The 22,461-nt window shown below is 39.3% G+C and overlaps 1 protein-coding gene and 1 long non-coding RNA gene across 2 annotated transcripts in view; one reads left to right on the top strand and one right to left on the bottom strand.

The window, feature by feature from the left end:
• LOC140146826 (HAUS augmin-like complex subunit 4) overlaps positions 1-22,461 on the top strand; it is a 77,452-nt gene that overhangs the window by 33,881 nt on the left and 21,110 nt on the right. The gene's annotated exons all lie outside the window — the stretch shown is intronic.
• Positions 8,689-18,719, bottom strand: LOC140137622 (uncharacterized). Its single transcript, XR_011856874.1, has 4 exons — positions 18,638-18,719; positions 17,441-17,516; positions 16,373-16,450; positions 8,689-9,300 (listed from the first exon to the last, which is right to left on the bottom strand). It is a non-coding gene; the product is annotated as an uncharacterized lncRNA (long non-coding RNA).

Genomic DNA, 22,461 nt, shown 5'->3' with positions numbered 1-22,461 from the left:
CCATTTTCCTTAAATGAGTGAATAACAAATATAAAATATCCTTGATTTTGTCCAAATTTAAGGTTACTTCTAAACAAGTGATTGAAGGGAAAAAAACAACCCAAGATTTCTAATTTTTTTGTTGGTCTCTGAGGGCAACCAAATATTTTCTTTTTGCCTTATAACACTCTCTCTTCCCTCTCTATATGCCTCTCGTTACTCTTTCCCTATCCCTCTCCCATTTGTCTGTCTGTCTGTCTGTCGCATAGATGAGACTGGACTTTGCCAGTTTGCACTGGAGCTGTTGGCCCTTAATATATACAGGGTGTATCAAAATGATTGGTACCCATCAATTTTGATGTTTACTGAAAAGCCTGCCTCTTCCAAATACAACGTCGAATACACTTGAAATGTCCACAATGTATAGTTTATGACTTGTTTTACAATTAATCTACAAATTATTTGGATCTTATGTTGAATTTTGATAACTGATCAGTACCAATCATTTTGATACAGCTTGTATGCTCTCTTTCTCTCTCTCTCTCTCTCTCTTTCAAACTTTTAACTCAACACTATTTCATAATAAGTATACATGCAGTTTGAAATCTCCACATGACATTGCCAATGCACCTTGCATGCTAGATAATAATAATAGGGCATGGATGCGTTTCTGCACAGATTGATGATAAGTACTGTATATTAAGTGAGACATAATATATTTAAATATTATTGAAGCAAAGACCTTATGATTTTGATGCAATCTGTAGCATGTTCTCTACTTCTGATAATAAAAACATATCTATTATTCGCTGTGACTTGCAAGTTTTGGTAATGCTAGCAGCACTGCTGCATGGATCTCCAAGCGCATTGAAAACTAATACAAACAGGTCACTAGCTCATATAAGGCATATTTTTTGTTACAACAATATATTAAGGTTAAGGATGGGGCTGTCTTCCAAATCTTCTCATTTCTATTTCATTTCCATCATCATTTTTCTTAGCACAAAATCTCTTGACAAAGTCTACTATGGCACCTGTCAGAGTGTACAAAAAGGGATTAATGGCAGAATTAATGGGTAACACAAACGTCACCATCCAGGCAAATACATTGGGATGGATATTCTTCACTAATCCACTTTGCACCAAGATCCCAGTCACGATTATTGGAAACCAGCAGCAGAAATCAGTCCCTACTATTGCTCCAACTTTCAAGGTCATCTGAATTTGTTCTTTCCTTTCCCGTTGACGTCCAGCTTCCTTGGACGTACGGGCAACGTTGACAAAAATGGCTATGTAACAAATAGCTATAACAAGAAAACAGATCAAGTTAAATCCAATCAATATTGCTGTTGAAAAGAACATACCTGGAGCCTGGCCTAATTGTTCCGATTCAGTAATTGTGATATTTTTACCTTCAATCCAATACACTTGGATGCCACTGTCCTGTAAGTGTCGGTAATTTGTTTTATATATGGCACTTTGAGCTAGAGGGAGTCCAATACATACATGCGAATTGTCATAAAAATTGGGATGATCTCCTGCAAGAATCGAGGAACTATACCCATTAGGACAGACACAAGCCACATCAGGGAAGCAATTATCCAGGTTGATTTTGTGCGTAAATTTTCTTTGTATGACTTTCAAAAAAAACCTTAGCAAGGATTCAAGATATTTGTTATTTTGGTGTGACCCGATTAACAGCCTCATTTTCCATTTTTCTCATCACCCCAGTCAAATTTAACGCCCAAGATAGGTTTCGTTTTAGATGGTGTGAACAAAAACGTGGTGAATTGTAGTAACCACAACCGGAAGCATGTACTATCCTAGGAGGCATTGTAATACACATTTTTTGCTTCTCATATCACAACTGCTAGAGCAATACAATTTAAAATTTGGAGACATTGTTTTAATTGTAGTTGTCAATGTAAGATAAAAAAAGTAAAACATGCAAAACATTGTACCATGCCCCTTTAACAATGATTTGGTTTCAAATATAGCCCTTAACAAGGATTGCCAAGTGTGAAACAGATTGGGGTCTGCGGTTTCCTGCGGGGTCCATGGATAACATGCTGGTGGGGTACATGTGGCAACACCATTGGAATTTGAAGCTCATCTTAGGTTTATGATTTTCCAGCCCCAAGAAAAGCTATAATTATTTTGATTGTTTTTTTAAACATTTTTGAGAAATGGGCTATTCTATTTGAAATCCATACATCCCCTATGGAAGGCATGACCTTAATATCCTACACAGGGAGTGTAGATTTCAAATGGAGTCACACACACATTCAGGTAACCCCACTTAAAATTTATGTGTGGAAGATTAGTTTCAAGAACCCCCCCCTCTTGTTTTGATTATTTCTTTACCTTGAGTACACATTCAGAGGGAAATTAAAAGTGTCCTTTGCTCTTCCATTATTTGTTTGTTTACCCGTGTAGGCTAATTAGAGGTAATAACTGCGCATCGGTTATTTGCAGGGCATTGTGAAAAATCTAAACATTTTGCCTTTGGAACCGAGGAATATCCCGAGGGTTAGATATTTCCCTGTATTCCCTGTGTGGAAGATTTATGGTTATGTCTTCCACGGGGGTGTATAGATTTCAACAGGAATAGCCCATTCAGCATACTGCTATTACAGTTGAAATCCATACACCCTTTGGCAGACGTAACACAGGGAGTGTAGATTTCAAATGGAGTCACCCATACTCTCTGTGTGGAAGATTAAGGTTATGTCTTCCACGGGGGTGTATGGATTTCAACTGGAATAGCCCATTAAGCATTGTGCTATTACAGTTGAAATCCATACACCCCTTTGGCAGACGTAACACAGGGGGTGTAGGTTGCAAATGGAGTCACCCATACCCTCGGTGTGGAAGAAAGATTAAGGTTATGTCTTCCACGGGGGTGTATGGATTTCAACTGGAATAGTCCATATAAGCATACTGCTGTTACTGTTGAAATCCATACACCCTTTCGGAAGACATAACACAGGGGTTGTAGATTTCAAATTGAGTCACCCATACTGTGTGGAAGATTAAGGTCATGTCTTCCATAGGGGTGTATGGATTTCAACTGGAATAGCCCATTAAGCATTGTGCTATTACAGTTGAACTCCATACACCCCAATGGAAGACATGAAACAGAGGGTAGTATATTTCAAATAGAGTCATCCATTCAGGTAATCCCATTTGAAATTCACACTCCCTGTGTAGAAGATTAAGGTTATGTATTCCATTGGGGTGTATAGATTTCAACAGGAATAAAAGTTGTGGAATCGCCCATTCAGCATACTGCTATTACAGTTGAAATCCATACACCCCTTTGGAAGACCTAACACAGGGGGTGTAGATTTCAAATGGAGTCGCCCATACTAGGTAACCCCATTTGAAATTTACACCTCTGTGTGTGCGTAGGATTAAGGTCATGCCTTCCACAGGGGTGTATGGATTTCAACTGGAATAGCCCATTATTCAAAACAAATGAGGCTGGATGATACATAAAATGTGATTTGGTAAGTATTTTAATTAGAAATAACCATTTCAATCGCTGTGTAAATAGTGAAACTTCAAAATTAGTACAAGTTGTATGTGAATTACTCATTTATGAATAAATCATGCAGTCCGCATTTCATAAGCTTAATTCTTATTAATAAAATAATAACTTTCTTTCTTAAACAGTACAGATTAACTAATAAAGTTCTCGCTTTCTGAACTTTCAACCTCATAATTTCCATGATTAGGCCAAAAAACAAATTTGTTTGGTTGCCCTTCCAAGACAAAAATTTGGAGGGTCGGTAGGTCAATCTTTTTTTTCCATGGGCTCTTCCTCCATTTTCCTTAAATGAGTGAATAACAAATATAAAATATCCTTGATTTTGTCCAAATTTAAGGTTACTTCTAAACAAGTGATTGAAGGGAAAAAAAACAACCCAAGATTTCTAATTTTTTTGTTGGTCTCTGAGGGCAACCAAATATTTTCTTTTGCCTTATAACACTCTCTCTTCCCTCTCTATATGCCTCTCGTTACTCTTTCCTATCCCTCTCCCATTTGTCTGTCTGTCTGTCTGTCGCATAGATGAGACTGGACTTTGCCAGTTTGCACTGGAGCTGTTGGCCCTTAATATATACAGGGTGTATCAAAATGATTGGTACCCATCAATTTTGATGTTTACTGAAAAGCCTGCCTCTTCCAAATACAACGTCGAATACACTTGAAATGTCCACAATGTATAGTTTATGACTTGTTTTACAATTAATCTACAAATTATTTGGATCTTATGTTGAATTTTGATAACTGATCGGTACCAATCATTTTGATACAGCTTGTATGCTCTCTTTCTCTCTCTCTCTCTCTCTCTTTCAAACTTTTAACTCAACACTATTTCATAATAAGTATACATGCAGTTTGAAATCTCCACATGACATTGCCAATGCACCTTGCATGCTAGATAATAATAATAGGGCATGGATGCGTTTCTGCACAGATTGATGATAAGTACTGTATATTAAGTGAGACATAATATATTTAAATATTATTGAAGCAAAGACCTTATGATTTTGATGCAATCTGTAGCATGTTCTCTACTTCTGATAATAAAAACATATCTATTATTTGCTTTTACTTGCAAGTTTTGGTAATGCTAGCAGCACTGCTGCATGGATCTCCAAGCGCATTGAAAACTAATACAAACAGGTCACTAGCTCATATAAGGCATATTTTTTGTTACAACAATATATTAAGGTTAAGGATGGGGCTGTCTTCCAAATCTTCTCATTTCTATTTCATTTCCATCATCATTTTTCTTAGCACAAAATCTCTTGACAAAGTCTACTATGGCACCTGTCAGAGTGTACAAAAAGGGATTAATGGCAGAATTAATGGGTAACACAAACGTCACCATCCAGGCAAATACATTGGGATGGATATTCTTCACTAATCCACTTTGCACCAAGATCCCAGTCACGATTATTGGAAACCAGCAGCAGAAATCAGTCCCTACTATTGCTCCAACTTTCAAGGTCATCTGAATTTGTTCTTTCCTTTCCGTTGACGTCCAGCTTCCTTGGACGACGGGCAACGTTGACAACAAAAATGGCTATGTAACAAATAGCTATAACAAGAAAACAGATCAAGTTAAATCCAATCAATATTGCTGTTGAAAAGAACATACCTGGAGCCTGGCCTAATTGTTCCGATTCAGTAATTGTGATATTTTTACCTTCAATCCAATACACTTGGATGCCACTGTCCTGTAAGTGTCGGTAATTTGTTTTATATATGGCACTTTGAGCTAGAGGGAGTCCAATACATACATGCGAATTGTCATAAAAATTGGGATGATCTCCTGCAAGAATCGAGGGAACTATACCCATTAGGACAGACACAAGCCACATCAGGGAAGCAATTATCCAGGTTGATTTTGTGCGTAATTTGCGAGTAGACATAGGGTACTTAATGCCTATGAGCCTGTCTATGCTGATGAGAGTCACAAATAATACTGAGGCTTCACTTGAGGTAATGGAGAGAGTACCAGCAATCCTACACATTGTACCAGTTCTCCACGCATTGGCATTCATTGGAAAATACTCTGCAAAATACACATCCGCAGATGCTATTATTAACAGATAAATACCCATAAGTAAATCAGAGAGAGCAAGATTTCCTAGTAACACACACTGAACCTTGTTAAGGTCTTTGTAATGTAGAAATCTCCATAAAATGACACCAATATTGCCAAATATGGCGGCAAATCCAAACACCCACACAAATATCATTAATGTCCTGTTTGCAAGCAGCCTATCACATGTGAGGTATTCTGATCTGCCCGTCAATGGAGTGCAATTTGCTACATGTGGCATGTAGCATTCACATATCTCAGGCTGATCAACAAATACATTGGTGGCATTTGGGACACCTTTGAATATGTTTTTATTCACTTTAGATAGTGTATTATTCATAAGTCTAAGTATTTTCAACTTATTCAAGTGTCCAAGTTTGGGAATTGTTTGTAACTGGTTGTTTGAGAAATCTACAGCAATAAGATGAAAATTAGTTTGAATTAGATCAACCTGTAATGTGGTTAGGTTGTTGTTTTGGACATAAAAGTATTCTAATGCATGAAGATCACGGAATATCGCTGATTGAAGAGCCGTCAGTTGATTTGTAGCAATAGACAGATTTAAAAGGGCGTTTAATCCATACAATGCTCCATCCTGAAGTGTTACTAGTTGATTTTCACTTAAATCAAGAATCTCTAATCTGACTAGATCATTAAACACACCTGCCTCCAATTTGACTAACTTGTTATCATTTAGCATTAGTATCTGTAACCTTATAAGATCACTAAAGACACCCACCTGCAGCACGGCCAACTGGTTACTATATAACCATAGATTCTGCAAGCGTGTAAGACCACTGAACACACCCACCTGTAGTATATTCAACTGGATTAGGTATATATGTAGGTATAGCATGTTGATTAGATCACTGAACACACCTGCCTCTAAATTGACCAACTTGTTATCATATAGCCATAGTTTCTGTAGGTTAAATAGATTACTGAACACACCTACCCCCAAATTGACCAACTTGTTATCATATAGCCCTAGTATCTGTAGTTTAATGAGATCACTGAATATACCCACCTGCAGCATGGCCAACTGATTCCCATGTAGCCATAGTTCATGCAGTCTGGTGAGATCACTGAACACACCTACCTCCAAATTGACCAACTTGTTAGTATGTAGTGATAGTCTCTGTAGGTTAATGAGATCACTGAACACACCCACCTGCAGCATGGCCAACTGGTTCCCATTTAGCCATAGTTCCTGCAGTCTGGTGAGATTACTGAACACACCTACCTCCAAATTGACCAACTTGTTATCATATAGCACTAGTATCTGTAGGTTAGTGAGATCACTGAACACACCCACCTGCAGCATGGCCAACTGATTCCCATCTAGCCATAGTTCCTGCAGTCTGGTGAGATTACTGAACACACCTACCTCCAAATTGACCAACTTGTTATCAAGGTTAGTGAGATCACTGAACACACCCACCTGCAGCATGGCCAACTGGTTCCCATTTAGCCATAGTTCCTGCAGTCTGGTGAGATTACTGAACACACCTACCTCCAAATTGACCAACTTGTTATCATATAGCACTAGTATCTGTAGGTTAGTGAGATCACTGAACACACCCACCTGCAGCATGGCCAACTGATTCCCATATAGCCATAGTTGCTGCAGTCTGGTGAGATCACTGAACACACCTACCTCCAAATTGTCTAACTTGTTAGTATGTAGCGATAGTATCTGTAGGTTAATGAGATCACTGAATATACCCACCTGCAGCATGGCCAACTGGTTTCTATATAGCCATAGTTCCTGCAGTCTGGTGAGATTACTGAACACACCTACCTCCAAATTGACTAACTTGTTATCAAATAGCACTAGTATCTGTAGGTTAGTGAGATCACTGAACACACCCACCTGCAGCATGGCCAAATGATTTCCATTTAGCCATAGTTCCTGCAGTCTGGTGAGATTACTGAACACACCTACCTCCAAATTGACCAACTTGTTATCATATAGCACTAGTATCTGTAGGTTAATGAGATCACTGAATATACCCACCTGCAGCATGGCCAACTGGTTCTTATATAGCCATAGTTCCTGCAGTCTGGTGAGATCACTAAACACACCTACCTCCAAATTGTCTAACTTGTTATCACTTAACCATAGTATCTGTAATCTTGTAAGATCATGAAATACACCTACCTGTAGCATAGTCAATTGATTACTGTCTAGGTTTAGTTTTACTAGATGTTCAAGTCCACTTGGGAAAATAAGGAAAGATTTTTGACCATGAAGGTTTTTATTTTGAGCAGAACAGTTATACGCTATTTCTCTGTCACTGAACGTGGTGTTACAAGATGGTGGACACTGAAAATCACAAACAGTGTCTTTACAGATCACAAGTTTACTATATCCGGCCACATGGCTGCATTGAATGATTTCTGAATGGGTTTCCTTTTTTCCGCTTTCAGGACAAAGGAAATCTACCGTTTTGTTCATTATAAGCTGCACCGTTACACTCCCGCGAAAGTGAAGCCTCAGATTACCATGTTTAAACGAAACAGGACAGGTCATACGAGCTGCATTTAACACCACATACCTATTTGGGCACAGATTCAACTTCCCTATTCTCTCTACATACAAATAGTCTGCACCAATAAGCTCACCTGAAAGAATCATTATAGAAATACCTACGCTGTGAGCTATATTCACAGTGCACTCATGGGTGCGACTCCCTGACATGACTATCTGCTCAGTTTCATTTATAACCGCACTGATCTGACACGCTTCTGAAAGAGATACATTCCAGACAGGGGTCATATGGGTATATGCAGTAACCATGGTAACTGGGGGAAGGTTACAAAGGTATATGGTAGCCATGGTAACCAAAGCTATCACAGTTCTTACTGCCATTGCGCTTTAGATTAGAATAGTGTGATAATTACAATGTACAAGATATGGCCTATGGCTAATGAAAGGTATGCGTTCTATCAAGATAGATATAATGATTTGATATAATAATAAAATGATTTCATTAAGCACAACAAGCAAGCACCAAGTTGCACTGTACAATACAATAGCAAAAGAAATTAATTTTTGAACTTAATACAAAATGGACACATTTACAACAAGGTCAGTTCACCATATATAATGACAATTAGTTCTCTCAAGAAGGAACTGGACTCTGCAATGTAACATTTAACTATCTGCTCCGCTGAACATCAGTACGTGCTCATATCATGCAAAAAAAATCAGCTGTCTGTGATGAAAGAACTGCTGACTGCCGCGACTTAATCGTTCAAAATCAACACAATGTTCAATAAACTGGAAATTAGATTATTGTGATACAGATTGGCGCTATTAGAATATTTGTGAGTCAGTGCTCATCAATGCTTTAGGCAAAATATACTATATTAAGTCAAATGTGGGCGCACTTTATGTTATTTTGTTGTATCGTGGATAGTATAGTTTTAAAACGTTAAATTCTTCATGCTTGTACCTATAACATCGGTGGGGTTACATGCCTTAGCGGTGGATGAGTGCAGACTATGCCAGGTGCAGATCCGCAAATGATCTAACAATAGTTAGAGATTTAGGCGAAATTGTATCGAATATAAATCACAAGCGTTGGTGTTTAAAAAAGAGAGACGGGCAATTTCCTGATCTAAAAATCAGTTTTCTTGCTTGTTGTGAAGCGGTAGTCCGTTAGGTGGTATACAAAGATATCAGGTCTCTTGGTGGGCTGCACTGTATAAAAATACAAAACACACAAATACAAACACAATAGTTGAATCATTTTCTTACGATCCGTGACCATTCATAGCATACCTTTGTTTCTCTGTGGATTTGACTAGATGGACATATTCTAAGAAAAAATAGCTCCTATGTCCCTCCCAAAAATGGCGGGAAAATCTATTTATAGCTCATTTTTCAAAATGGCCGCCGGTGACATTTTGAAAAACATGAATATCTATATACCATGTTCTGGATAGGCTATAATGACAAATAATATGCCCTTTTCCACTATCTTTGGCATGCGCAACCTTTTAAGATAAAATTCAAAGTGTTGAGAGGTCATCTTGACCCCTAAATCCAAGATGGCCGCCAGTTTCATATTAAAAAACATGAAAATCCATATATCATGAAGTGGATAGGTTATAATAACAAACAATGTGTCGTTTTTCAACTATATTTGGCATGAAAAACCGTTTAAGATCATATTCAAAGAGTTTGGGTCACATTGACCACTAAATCCAAGATGGCCGCCAGCGCCATATTGACAAAAACATGAAAATCTATATACCATGAAGTGGATAGGCTATACTGACAAACAATGTGTCGTTTTCCACTATTTTTGACATGCCAAATCTTTTTTTGTCATATTCAAAGTGTTTGGGGGTCATCTTGAACCCTAAATCCAAGATGGTCGCCAGCGCCATATTGAAAAACATGAAAATCGATATAATCATGAAGTGGATTGACTATAATAACCAACAATGTGTCGTTTTCAACTATTTTTGGCATGCAAAACCATTTAAGATCATATTCAAAGAGTTTGGGGTCACCTTGACCTCTAAATCCAAGATGGTCGCCAGCACTATATTGACAAAAACATGAAGTGGATAGGCTATACTGACAAATATTCCACTATTTTTGGCATGCCAAACCTTTTCATGTCGTATTCAAAGTGTTGGGGGGGGGCATCTTGACCCCTAAATCCAAGATGACTGTCTGAGCCATGTCGAAAAACATGAACGATATTTTTAAAAGATGGCCAATACTTATTTTTACTCAATAACTTATACTATAGATTTTGAAAGTGTTAACTTTGTTCTTTCAGGAAAGTTGCACGTTAAGAGCAATGAAGGAGATATGATGTTATATGATGGAGAACAGAACAGACACTGAAGAGCTACAGAGTAACCAAGAGACTGATAAACTATAATGCATGCTGAAAGATCATTGCCCTGTAAAAGACAGTTTAGAAAAAGTAAAGAAATGGAAAAACATTAAGGACAAATTTTTACAATGGAAGGGCCTTGATAAATTTCAACATATCAATACAACAGTTGAATGGGATAAAGGACCTAAGGGTTAGCATATGCATGCTACTTGTTGTATCACGATGTCTAACACACACGCCACTGCCAAGCCACAAAACGCAAAGCACAAAATCTGAGAAATCAAAAAAAAGGCTGAGATGTCCCGTCAGCAATCATCTTTCTCAGGACCTTCTCCCAAGAAACTTCGTTCAAGTATAGGTGTTCTGCATGATAAGGCATTGTGCGTCCAGAAATGTCTGGTAACCAGGACAAAAACACTGCTGTTACTTTTGACACAAGATGCATGGAGAAGATTCAAGGCAGACACTATCTAGATTGCAGATGAGGATACAAGAGAGCGGTTAGATACGTTTATAACGTCAATCCCAGACAGGCAAACAGCCTTTGGCTTGGAAATCAGATACCACCGTCATTGGTGTTGTCAATATGTCAGCAATGAAGCGAAGGATAATCTCAGTGAAAATGCAGAGCATCTACAGCATGTTAACCTTCGGGAGGCTCAAGCTTTCTTTCAACATATCCAACAAGTCATATTTAAAGATCGTGAAATACGCACCCTTGAAGGACTGCTCCAAGATTACATTCGCATTACTTCAAACTACGGGCACTTTTCCCAAGTAAGGTCCAGCTACTTCAAGGAAATTCTGATAAAAGAATTTGGAAAAGACATAGGATTTCACGTGCGTATTCAGAAGAAAGTTAGTGAGCTTGTGTATGATACAAGCACTTCCGATACATACATCGAGGCCGCGCTGTTATCACTGGGAGTAACGGATGACCAGTTTGTCAAGAATGTCGCAACACGACTCGGAGAACAGGTCATCAAAACAATTAACCACTGTTCCTTGGCCCCCGTTATACATGAGGTGGAGCAAGCTGAAAACTTGAGTGAGCTCCTACTAAAGTTCATTACCTGGTTGAAAAAACCTAACACAGGTCTAACTGATGACAACCCAAAGGTCCGATCGATTGCGTCAATCTTAGGGAGAGATCGTTATTTACGACAGGGGGGATGGGCATTTTGTGGGGGAACCCGATTTTGTTTGTTTTTTTATCTTGAGGGGGAAACGCAAAATTGTTTGTTGAACCAGGAGGGGGATTGTTAAGTTTAAAAGGGGGAATTTGACAATTTTGAGTAGACGCGAGGAGGGAAAGCAAATTTTCAAATTCCACCCTTGTTTTCACGAATTTCTCCATTTAAAACTTAACAATCCCCCTTCTGGTAAAAAAAAAAATTTCGACCCCCCTTCAAGATAAAAAAAAATCGGGTTCCCCTTCAAAATGCCAACCCCTGTCGTAAATAACGATTGCTCTCTAAGATTGACGAAATTGATCAAACCTTTGGGTTGTCACCAGCTGAACCTGTGTTAGGTTTTTTTCAATCAGGTAATGAGATTTAGTAGGAGCTCACTAAAGTTTTCATCTTGTTCACTCATGTATGTAATGGGGCCAAGGAATAGTGGTTCTTTTGATGACCTGTTCTCTGAGTCGTGTTGCGACAAGTTCTTGACCAACTGGTCATCTGTTACTCTTAGTGATAACAGCGCGGCATCGATGTATGTATCGGCAGCTCTTGTATCATTCACAAGCTCACTAACATTGTTCTGAATACGTTCGTGAAATCCTCTGACTTTTCAAAATTCTTTGATCATCGTGATACAACAAGTAGCATGCATATGATAAACATTTGTCCTTAATGTTCTTCCATTTCTCTACTTTTTCTAAACTGTCTTTTACAGGGCAATGATTCTTTCAGCATGCATTCTAGTTTATCAGTCTCTTGGTTACTCTGTAGCACTTCAGTGTCTGTTCTGTTCTCCATCACATGCTCTTAACGTGCAACTTTCCTGAATGAACAAAGGCAACACTTTCAAAATGTATAGTATAAGTAATTGAGTAAAAATAAGCATTGGCCTCATGTGTGTCACATCTTATCGATGTTCATGTTTTTCGACATGGCTTAGACAGTCATCTTGGATTTAGGGGTCAAGATGCCCCCCCCCCCCAACACTTTGAATACGACATGAAAAGGTTTGGCATGCCAAAAATAGTGGAATATTTGTCAGTATAGCCTATCTACTTCATGTTTTTGTCAATATAGTGCTGGCGGCCATCTTGAATTTAGGAGTCAAGATGACCCCAAAATCTTTGAATATGATCTTAAATGGTTTTGCATGCCAAATATAGTTGAAAACGACACATTGTTGGTTATTATAGTCAATCCACTTCACGATATATCGATTTTCATGTTTTTCAATATGGCGCTGGCTGGCATCTTGGATTTAGGGCTTAAGATGACCCCCAAACACTTTGAATATGACAAAAAAAGATTTGGCATGCCAAAAATAGTGGAAACGACACATTGTTTGTCAGCATAGCCTATCCACTTCATGGTATATAGATTTTCATGTTTTTGTCAATATGGCGCTGGCGGCCATCTTGGATTTAGGGGTCACTGTGACCCCCAAACTCTTTGAATATGATCTTAAACAGTTTTTCATACCAAATATAGTTGAAAACCACACATTGTTTGTTATTATAGCCTATCCACTTCATGATATATGGATTTTCATGTTTTTCAATATGGAACTGGCGGCCATCTTGGATTTAGGGGTCAAGATGACCTCTCAACACTTTGAATTTTATCTTAAAAGGTTGGGCATGCCAAAGATAGTGAAAAACGGCATATATTTTGTCATTATAGTCTATCCAGAACATGGTATATAGATATTCATGTTTTTCAAAATGTCACCGGCGGCCATTTTGAAAAATGAGCTATAAATAGATTTTCCCGCCATTTTGGGAGGGACATAGGAGCTATTTTTTCTTAGAATATGTCCATCTAGTCAAATCCACAGAGAAACAAAGGTATGCTATGAATGGTCACGGATCGTAAGAAAATGATTCAACTACAAATCAATCGGTATAATAACTGATATTTCAAGTAAATTTGAGATTGCAGTGAAAATGCCCAATTGCAAAAATTTCATCAAAAAGCAAGGCATTTCTCACACCACTAAAGTTTGTTTGGCTTATAGTTGGCGAAACAAAAAAGACTCATAACATTGTGTATTGATATAGAATGGCATGCACACAGTTAGGCGCAGTACTGATGCTAGTTGCCCATAGCGTAATGTGTGAATTTATGCGAATTATGTGGGCAGTAACAAAAACCCAATCATTTTTGCCAATTATAAGCCAAACAACCTTTTAATAGTGTCACCTGCTTTTGTGATCGCCTGCTGTCGCAATCAATCCCCAGACATTCATGAATACCTCCTATCTTATCAGATAGGCCTAAAATGGATACAAGTTAAAGGTGCCTCCCAACCCCCTCAACCCCTTTTCTTCCGCCAACCATACACCCTACCCCTTCTCCCATTCCTTCCGCAACCTGACATCATACCTATTCCGCAAAACCCACTCCAACTACCCCTATTCCTTAACTACCTCTACCCTTTAACCACCCATACCCCTTAGCCACCCATACCCCTTAACCCCCTTACTCTACCTTCATGATTAACCTCCTACCCCTCTGCAGCGTTGGCCATATCGCAGAGCAAAATGCTACTCAATTTTGATCATATTGCTACACAATTTGGAAATGTGTAGCAATTTTATGCCATAGACTTTTCAGTGAAGTGTGCAAATGTAACAAAAATCAAGTAGTGCAAGCTGATAATGCTACGCATAAAAATGTCTTATGTCCAACGCTGCCTCTCTACACCTTCACTACTCCTGCCAGTACCCTGCCCCTATCCCTTAACCCTTACCCCAAATCAACATATTATACCACCACCCCATGCTCCATCCCTTAAACCTTATCCCAATTCCACCTTGACCCCACCACCCATTAACCTGCCACTTACACATTATACCGCCTCACCACTCTCCATACCCCAACCCTACCCTTACCTTTACCACCCCACCTACACCTACACCTATCCCTGCTCCTACCTTCATTGTACCCCACCCATAACAAGTACCACCTTCCCTACCCCATCCCTTATGCCACCTCAGCCTACAAAACCCCAGACCTATCCACACCACTACCCTATCTACCTCCTACCCACCTTTGTTTCATAACCATGAAGGTATAGGACATGTTTTGTTTTTGCTATAGCCCCCGAATGAAATTTATTTAATTATGTTTGTACTCACTCAGGTAGCATTGTGTGTGAATTTTACATCCGGACTAGAGGCTATTCTTTTTTTATGGGCATTTTAGTGTCTAAAATGGCCCAAAATGAGGGTTTTTCAATATTGGCGTCCATTTCTAATCGTCACGGGGACTCACCCCCATAGGCTTTACATGTAAAATAAAAAGGCTCGTAAAAATTTAATAGCCTCTAGTTCGGATGTAAAATGCACACAAAATGCTTTTTGGGTGATTACAAAGATAATTAAATACTTTTCATTCGGGGGCTATGTGGAATTTTTTTTTATGTATTCCTTGTACAATGACATTTCACAATAAAATGTCCATTGGAAACAAAGGTGTACCCCACCCAAACTGCTTATCCCACCCCATCCCTACCATATCTCTACCCAACCCATAACTCATATCCTACCCCTACCCATCCTACAGCCTCACACAACTCTACCCCTATCCAACCTCATCCCTACCCTTGAACCCCATACCCAACTAGCAACTCCACCCTTACCCCACAACCCCTTCTACCCCACCCCTCCTCCACCGATTACCTCAACCCTCTCTACCTACCCTACTCTTACAAATACCCCAACCCAACTGTTACCCCTACGTTATTATTTCTTACCACAAACCCTCTTACCTGTCCCATCCGCAATGTCACCCATCCCTATCCCACCTCATCCCTTACCCCACCCAACTCCACCTATACCCTTACCACACCCATACCCAGCCTACACTGGTCAAGAACCCCTGGCCCTGCTACTCCACCCCATATATATCTCCATTTACAGGTGCACCCCACATCCCAATACACCCCAGACACACACCAATGACCACTACATCCCTCACTGCACTAACATTTCAACTAGATGAAACAGGTACACCCCACATCCCAATACACCCCAGACACACACCAATGACCACTACGTCCCTCACTGCACTAACATTTCAACTAGATGAAACAGGTGTACCTTCCCCCTTTAAAAGTGTTACCATTTCTCTGAATGTGACAACTCACAATATTTGAACTCTCCAAATGACCCTTCCCCACTTTAAACTACAAACATCGCCATGCATCAACACTAACTCCACTTTAACTCAACTTTTGCCAAACATGCAAGTTTTAATGTTAATTACTTCCATGATAGAACAAGATGAGTCAATGCGATGACCAATATAATCCGGTAATAACATTCATGTGATCATAGATACACTTTGTGCTATAAAGAAGTGTATAAAAAATTGAATTTAATGTATTATGCAGTTTATGCTCATCAGTAAAATGATTTGTCGCATATCAAACAAGATCAGTTTTCAAGCTTTATTGTGGGCTCTATCATTTTTGTAGTAGCCATAGTGCAATGACCTCCAAATAACCCTCCCCATTTCAAAGTACAAACATCCCCAATCCCCATACAGCCATGTATCATTCATGCCAGATCCCAATATTTGACAAACTTAACTCTGCAAGTGCTCTGAATGTGACAACTCACAATATTTGAACTCTCCAAATGGCCCTTCCCCACTTCAAAGTACAAACATCCCCATACACACCAACAAATACATCTAATTTTATCAAACATACTATTTAAGTTTTACTTACATGATTAAACCTGGTGAGTCAATGAGATGACCAATATAACCTGCCAATGCACCGTTCATGTGATTGTCGATCTTTGTGCTGCAAAGAGAAATTAATAAAAGATAGTCTTGATTTAGTTAATTAATGAAAGATAGAGAACCCTATGTATGCTCATATCAGTGCAACAATTTGTATCAAAGAATATCACAGTTCTCAATCTTTATCGTAGGCTCTATAATTGCAGTAGCCATAGTGCAATGACCTCTAAATAACCCTCCAATTCAAGGTACAAACATCCCCAATACACCCACGTAACATGCCACACCCCAATTATTGCCAAACATAACTCATCTTATTTGAACTCTTCAAATAACCCTCCCCCACTTCAATGTACAAAATCCACAATACATCAACTTATACCGCATCCCAATGTTTGCCAATCATAACTCTGTACATGTATGTGACAAATTACCATTATTTGAACTCTTCAAATACCGTATTTCGTCAAATAGTCGCCCCCCCCCTCAAATAAACACCCCCACCACTTTTTTCAACCAAGATGTTTCAAAAATTCCGATATTTCCATGCTATCTTGTGTAGTAAGCTTACCAAGTTCCCCACATGGTCAATAATAGCGTCAATAATTGGCGAAAATCTGCATCGGAACACCGGAAGTGAACCAAAAGTCAGTGTCAAAAGTTCATAGTTCGTCATTTTACCGTGACTTTTAAGCTTACCTAATGATTTTAACGGGAATTGTCGGGCTAAAAATGACCTCTAATAAACGCCCCCCCCCCCCTTGGGAAAATGTAACGCCCCCGGGAGCGTTTATTCGACGACATACGGTAACCCTCATCCACTTCAATGTACAAGCATCCACAATACATTCAATATAACATGACACAACCCAAATTTTGACAAATATAACTCTGCACATGCTCTGATTGTGACAACTCACAATATTGTACTCCTCAAATCGACCTCCCTACTTCAAAGTACAAACATCTCGATACATTAACACCAATACCACATTTAACTTATGCCAAACAGAATATCATGCAAGTTTGAATAGATACGTTAATTACTTACATAAAAAACAAGATGAGTAAATGATATGACCAACAAAACCCGCCAATAGCGTGTATGATCGCTGATCTATGTTATGCTACAAAGAGAAATGAATAAAAAAATGATTCAGAAATATGCTTCTCAGTAAGTTGATTTGCTTCAAAGAATATCACTGTTCTCAAGCTAATTGCAGTAGCCATAGTACAACAACATCCAAATAACCCGGGGGGGTCACTCCCATTGTGGCTTGTACACCATCCGCGATAATGAAAAACGCGTAAAAGGGTCATTTTTTCGGTGGGTAGGCACGATACGCATGTCGCGTTTAGGGTGTCAAAAACAGGAAAAATTGGAAAAAAGGGTAGCAAAATTGCAATTTCTAAATACGCGGAAATGAAATTTAGGGTATGAAATTTGATGTTAGGAATGAAATCCCTGTTTAGGGTATCGTTTTATCCAAAGGTTAAATCCTTGTTTAGGGTGCTTTTCAAAAGTTGATTATCGCGGATGGGGTACCGGCCACAATGGGAGTGCCCCCCCCCCCCCCCCGGGCCAAATAACCCTCCCTGACTTCAAAATACCAGCATACCAAATACATTAACTTGTCACGCCACATCCCACGTTTTGCCAAACATAACTGTGCAAGTACTCTGAATGTGACAACAATTTGAACTCTCAAAATGGCCCTACCCCGCTTCAAAGTACAAACATCCCCCACTTCAAAGTACAAACATCCACAATACATCAACTTATCATCCCCATTTTTGACAAAACAAATATTCCCAATACTACAATATAACATGCCACATCCCACTTTCAATATGTGACATGATCAAGGGGAATGAGTCATATGTCGGCAATTTTCAATTAGAAGTGTTTTACGAAATATTCTGGCAGTTTACAAATGCTACTTTTTGATGCAAACCCCATCAGACATCTGGTTACCGAGTTATGATCAATTTATCAATGGCTGAAAACAATATAAAACAAAATAATTTGAACACTATTTTTGCCAATATCTCAAAAACAATATTAGCGACATCCGACTCATTCCCCTTGATCATGTCACATAATCTTGAAGTGCTATGTGAATGTGACAACTCACCACATTTAAACTCTCTAAATGGCCCTCCCAAAGTACTAACATCCCCAATACATAACATGCCACATCCCAACATTTGCCAAACATAACTTGCAAATTTTAGTTATTTTACGTACATGATTATCAAGATGAGTAAATGAGGTGTCCAACACAGCCAGTCAATGCAGCGTTCATGTGATCGTCAATCAACTTTGTGCTATAAAGAAATGAATCAAAGAAATAATGAATCAATTAAGTATTCCAATTAAAATTATCAAAGAATATCACTGTTATTAAGCTTTACTGTACATGCTGTATATGTTCTATAATAATTGCAGTAGACAATTTCATTTGAATTTATTAGTAACAAGGTTTTCTGTCCCATCAGTGACCTAGCCAGGGGGCAAAGTGGGCAGCTCCCCTCCTCCCCCATCCCCTGTGATAGTCTTGACCCCTCCCCCTGTGGGATGGTGGCTACCCCCCTGTGTGATGGTGGCTACCCCCGTGGGATGGTGGCTACCCCCCTGTGGGATGGTGGCTACCCCCTGTGGGATGGTGGCTACCCCCGTGGGATGGTGGCTACCCCCTGTGCTACCCCGGATGGTGGCTACCCCCTGTGGGATGGTGGCTACCCACCGAGTTATGATCAATTTATCAATGGCTGAAAACAATATAAAACAAAATAATTTGAACACTATTTTTGCCAATATCTCAAAAACAATATTAGCGACATCCGACTCATTCCCCTTGATCATGTCACATAATCTTGAAGTGCTATGTGAATGTGACAACTCACCACATTTAAACTCTCTAAATGGCCCTCCCAAAGTACTAACATCCCCAATACATAACATGCCACATCCCAACATTTGCCAAACATAACTTGCAAATTTTAGTTATTTTACGTACATGATTATCAAGATGAGTAAATGAGGTGTCCAACACAGCCAGTCAATGCAGCGTTCATGTGATCGTCAATCAACTTTGTGCTATAAAGAAATGAATCAAAGAAATAATGAATCAATTAAGTATTCCAATTAAAATTATCAAAGAATATCACTGTTATTAAGCTTTACTGTACATGCTGTATATGTTCTATAATAATTGCAGTAGACAATTTCATTTGAATTTATTAGTAACAAGGTTTTCTGTCCCATCAGTGACCTAGCCAGGGGCAAAGTGGGCAGCTCCTCCTCCCCATCCCCTGTGATAGTCTTGACCCCTCCCCCTGTGGGATGGTGGCTACCCCCTGTGTGATGGTGGCTACCCCCGTGGGATGGTGGCTACCCCCTGTGGGATGGTGGCTACCCCCCCCTGTGGGATGGTGGCTACCCCTGTGGGATGGTGGCTACCCCCCCTGTGGGATGGTGGCTACCCCCTGTGCTACCCCCGGATGGTGGCTACCCCCCCTGTGGGATGGTGGCTACCCACCGAGTTATGATCAATTTATCAATGGCTGAAAACAATATAAAACAAAATAATTTGAACACTATTTTTGCCAATATCTCAAAAACAATATTAGCGACATCCGACTCATTCCCCTTGATCATGTCACATAATCTTGAAGTGCTATGTGAATGTGACAACTCACCACATTTAAACTCTCTAAATGGCCCTCCCAAAGTACTAACATCCCCAATACATAACATGCCACATCCCAACATTTGCCAAACATAACTTGCAAATTTTAGTTATTTTACGTCCATGATTATCAAGATGAGTAAATGAGGTGTCCAACACAGCCAGTCAATGCAGCGTTCATGTGATCGTCAATCAACTTTGTGCTATAAAGAAATGAATCAAAGAAATAATGAATCAATTAAGTATTCCAATTAAAATTATCAAAGAATATCACTGTTATTAAGCTTTACTGTACATGCTGTATATGTTCTATAATAATTGCAGTAGACAATTTCATTTGAATTTATTAGTAACAAGGTTTTCTGTCCCATCAGTGACCTAGCCAGGGGGCAAAGTGGGCAGCTCCCCTCCTCCCCCATCCCCTGTGATAGTCTTGACCCCCTCCCCCCCTGTGGGATGGTGGCTACCCCCCCCTGTGTGATGGTGGCTACCCCCCCCCGTGGGATGGTGGCTACCCCCCTGTGGGATGGTGGCTACCCCCTGTGGGATGGTGGCTACCCCCCCTGTGGGATGGTGGCTACCTCCCCCCGTGGGATGGTGGCTACCCCCTGTGCTACCCCGGGATGGTGGCTACCCCCTGTGGGATGGTGGCTACCCCCTGTGGGATGGTGGCTACCCCGTGGGATGGTGGCTACCCCGATAATATTTGTCTTGCCCACCCTCTGAAAGAGTGATCGCTACGCCACTGCATTTGGCACTTTAACTGTGCCAGAGCTTAATGGGGGATAATAGCTTAAAATTGCTATGTTGTCCTACAAACACAAATAATTTACATGTAGCTAGTTCCAGTTAAGTTTGAAAACAATTAACAAATTAATTCAAAATGATCGTACATTATGGCTTTAATATGAAACGAAATAAGAGTGACACATTTCAGACTGGTGATCAAAAGTTCCTACAGTTCCTGCAGAAATTCCTATTTTGTGGATGACCCCCCCTGTTGCATTTTCTCAAACATTTTGTGTGCCTTCCCCATTTCTCTTGTGTCTTCTTCAGTTACAAGAATAATTTTGCTCCCCTTTTCAGTGGGAAAAAACTGGACAAAATTGTATTGTTCCACCCCCCCCCCCAAGTTGTCCCTCTTTTAAAATTCCCACATTCCCCAGTGCCTGACATAGATATTAATCAATCCTAAGAGATTCTTGAGAAAAATTAAAATGGCCCAATAGCAATTATTGTTTTTCTCTATCAATGGTCACAAAAATAATATATTTATATGCATCAGAGATACATCTGCTATTTCATAATTATAGAATGTAGAAAATGTGACATTTATTTATCGCTTTATTCATGCTGAAAATATACAAACAAACACACAAACAAAATAAAACCTGTGCAATTTCTCACACTTATAGCTGTATGTAAAGTAAATGTAATAGAGGGTGATCGACAAAGAGAGAGTCGATGCTATGAAAAATGACTTAAGATTTAGGCCAGGCCTTCTCAACTAGTTTATTTGAAGCGCCAACTGGAAAATTTCTGTGATCATGAAGTGCCAAAATGTTTTGGGCAGTGATGAAGCTTTATCGGGGGTCCAGGGGGCAGCGGCCCTGGAAACCTATGGATTTTAAGGTTTTTTAAAGGCCCAGATCGAATATTTTCACCTATTTTTTGTTCAAGATTTATGTGAAAAAAATATTAAAATTACCGTGCGCCACTTCATGCGCCACTTCGACTGACTCCAAGCGCCACAAGTGGCGCGCGCGCCGCCAGTTGAGAAGGCCTGATTTAGGCTATTTTCACCAAATACCCTGCAGTTCAATTATTAGTGCAGACACTAACATGCACTCATTACGCCACTGGCCAGCTTCTATTGTTATGCATAGGCATACAAAAAGTCGATCGATACATGTTGAAATCAGCACAATTCAGAGATGCACCTTTTTGCTATGAAATTCAAATATAAAGCAATGATTTTTTTCTTCAGTAATGTCAGTTAAAAACATAGTGCTTGGATATACTTTAAAAAAAATTATCTTGGTGTTAAAATTAGGCATGAAATTGTGTCTTTCAGTGTAAGATTTTTGATTTTAAAAAGCCTCAACTTTGCCCGTGAGATTTTTTCGAAATTCATTTTTTTGTGTTTCAAACTAAATATAGTTTGCTAAAGAAAGATATTTCCCACCTCAAGGTCTATGTATTATAGTTTTGTCAGAATATCCGTTTTGATTTCACCTTTTTTCACTTGCGACTGCCAAAATGTCCAACCAGTACTTCATTTCTAATATAACCAGCAGAAGTAATCAATATTTCTATTGTGGCTTGCAAAAACATCCATCCATGGGTACATTTGCGAGTTGATTTTACAAAATTGGTAGTC

This window comes from Amphiura filiformis, chromosome 2 (genome assembly GCF_039555335.1).
Source record: "Amphiura filiformis chromosome 2, Afil_fr2py, whole genome shotgun sequence".
NCBI classification, from domain to species: domain Eukaryota; kingdom Metazoa; phylum Echinodermata; class Ophiuroidea; order Amphilepidida; family Amphiuridae; genus Amphiura; species Amphiura filiformis.
This window is presented reverse-complemented; position numbering and strand designations above follow the sequence as displayed.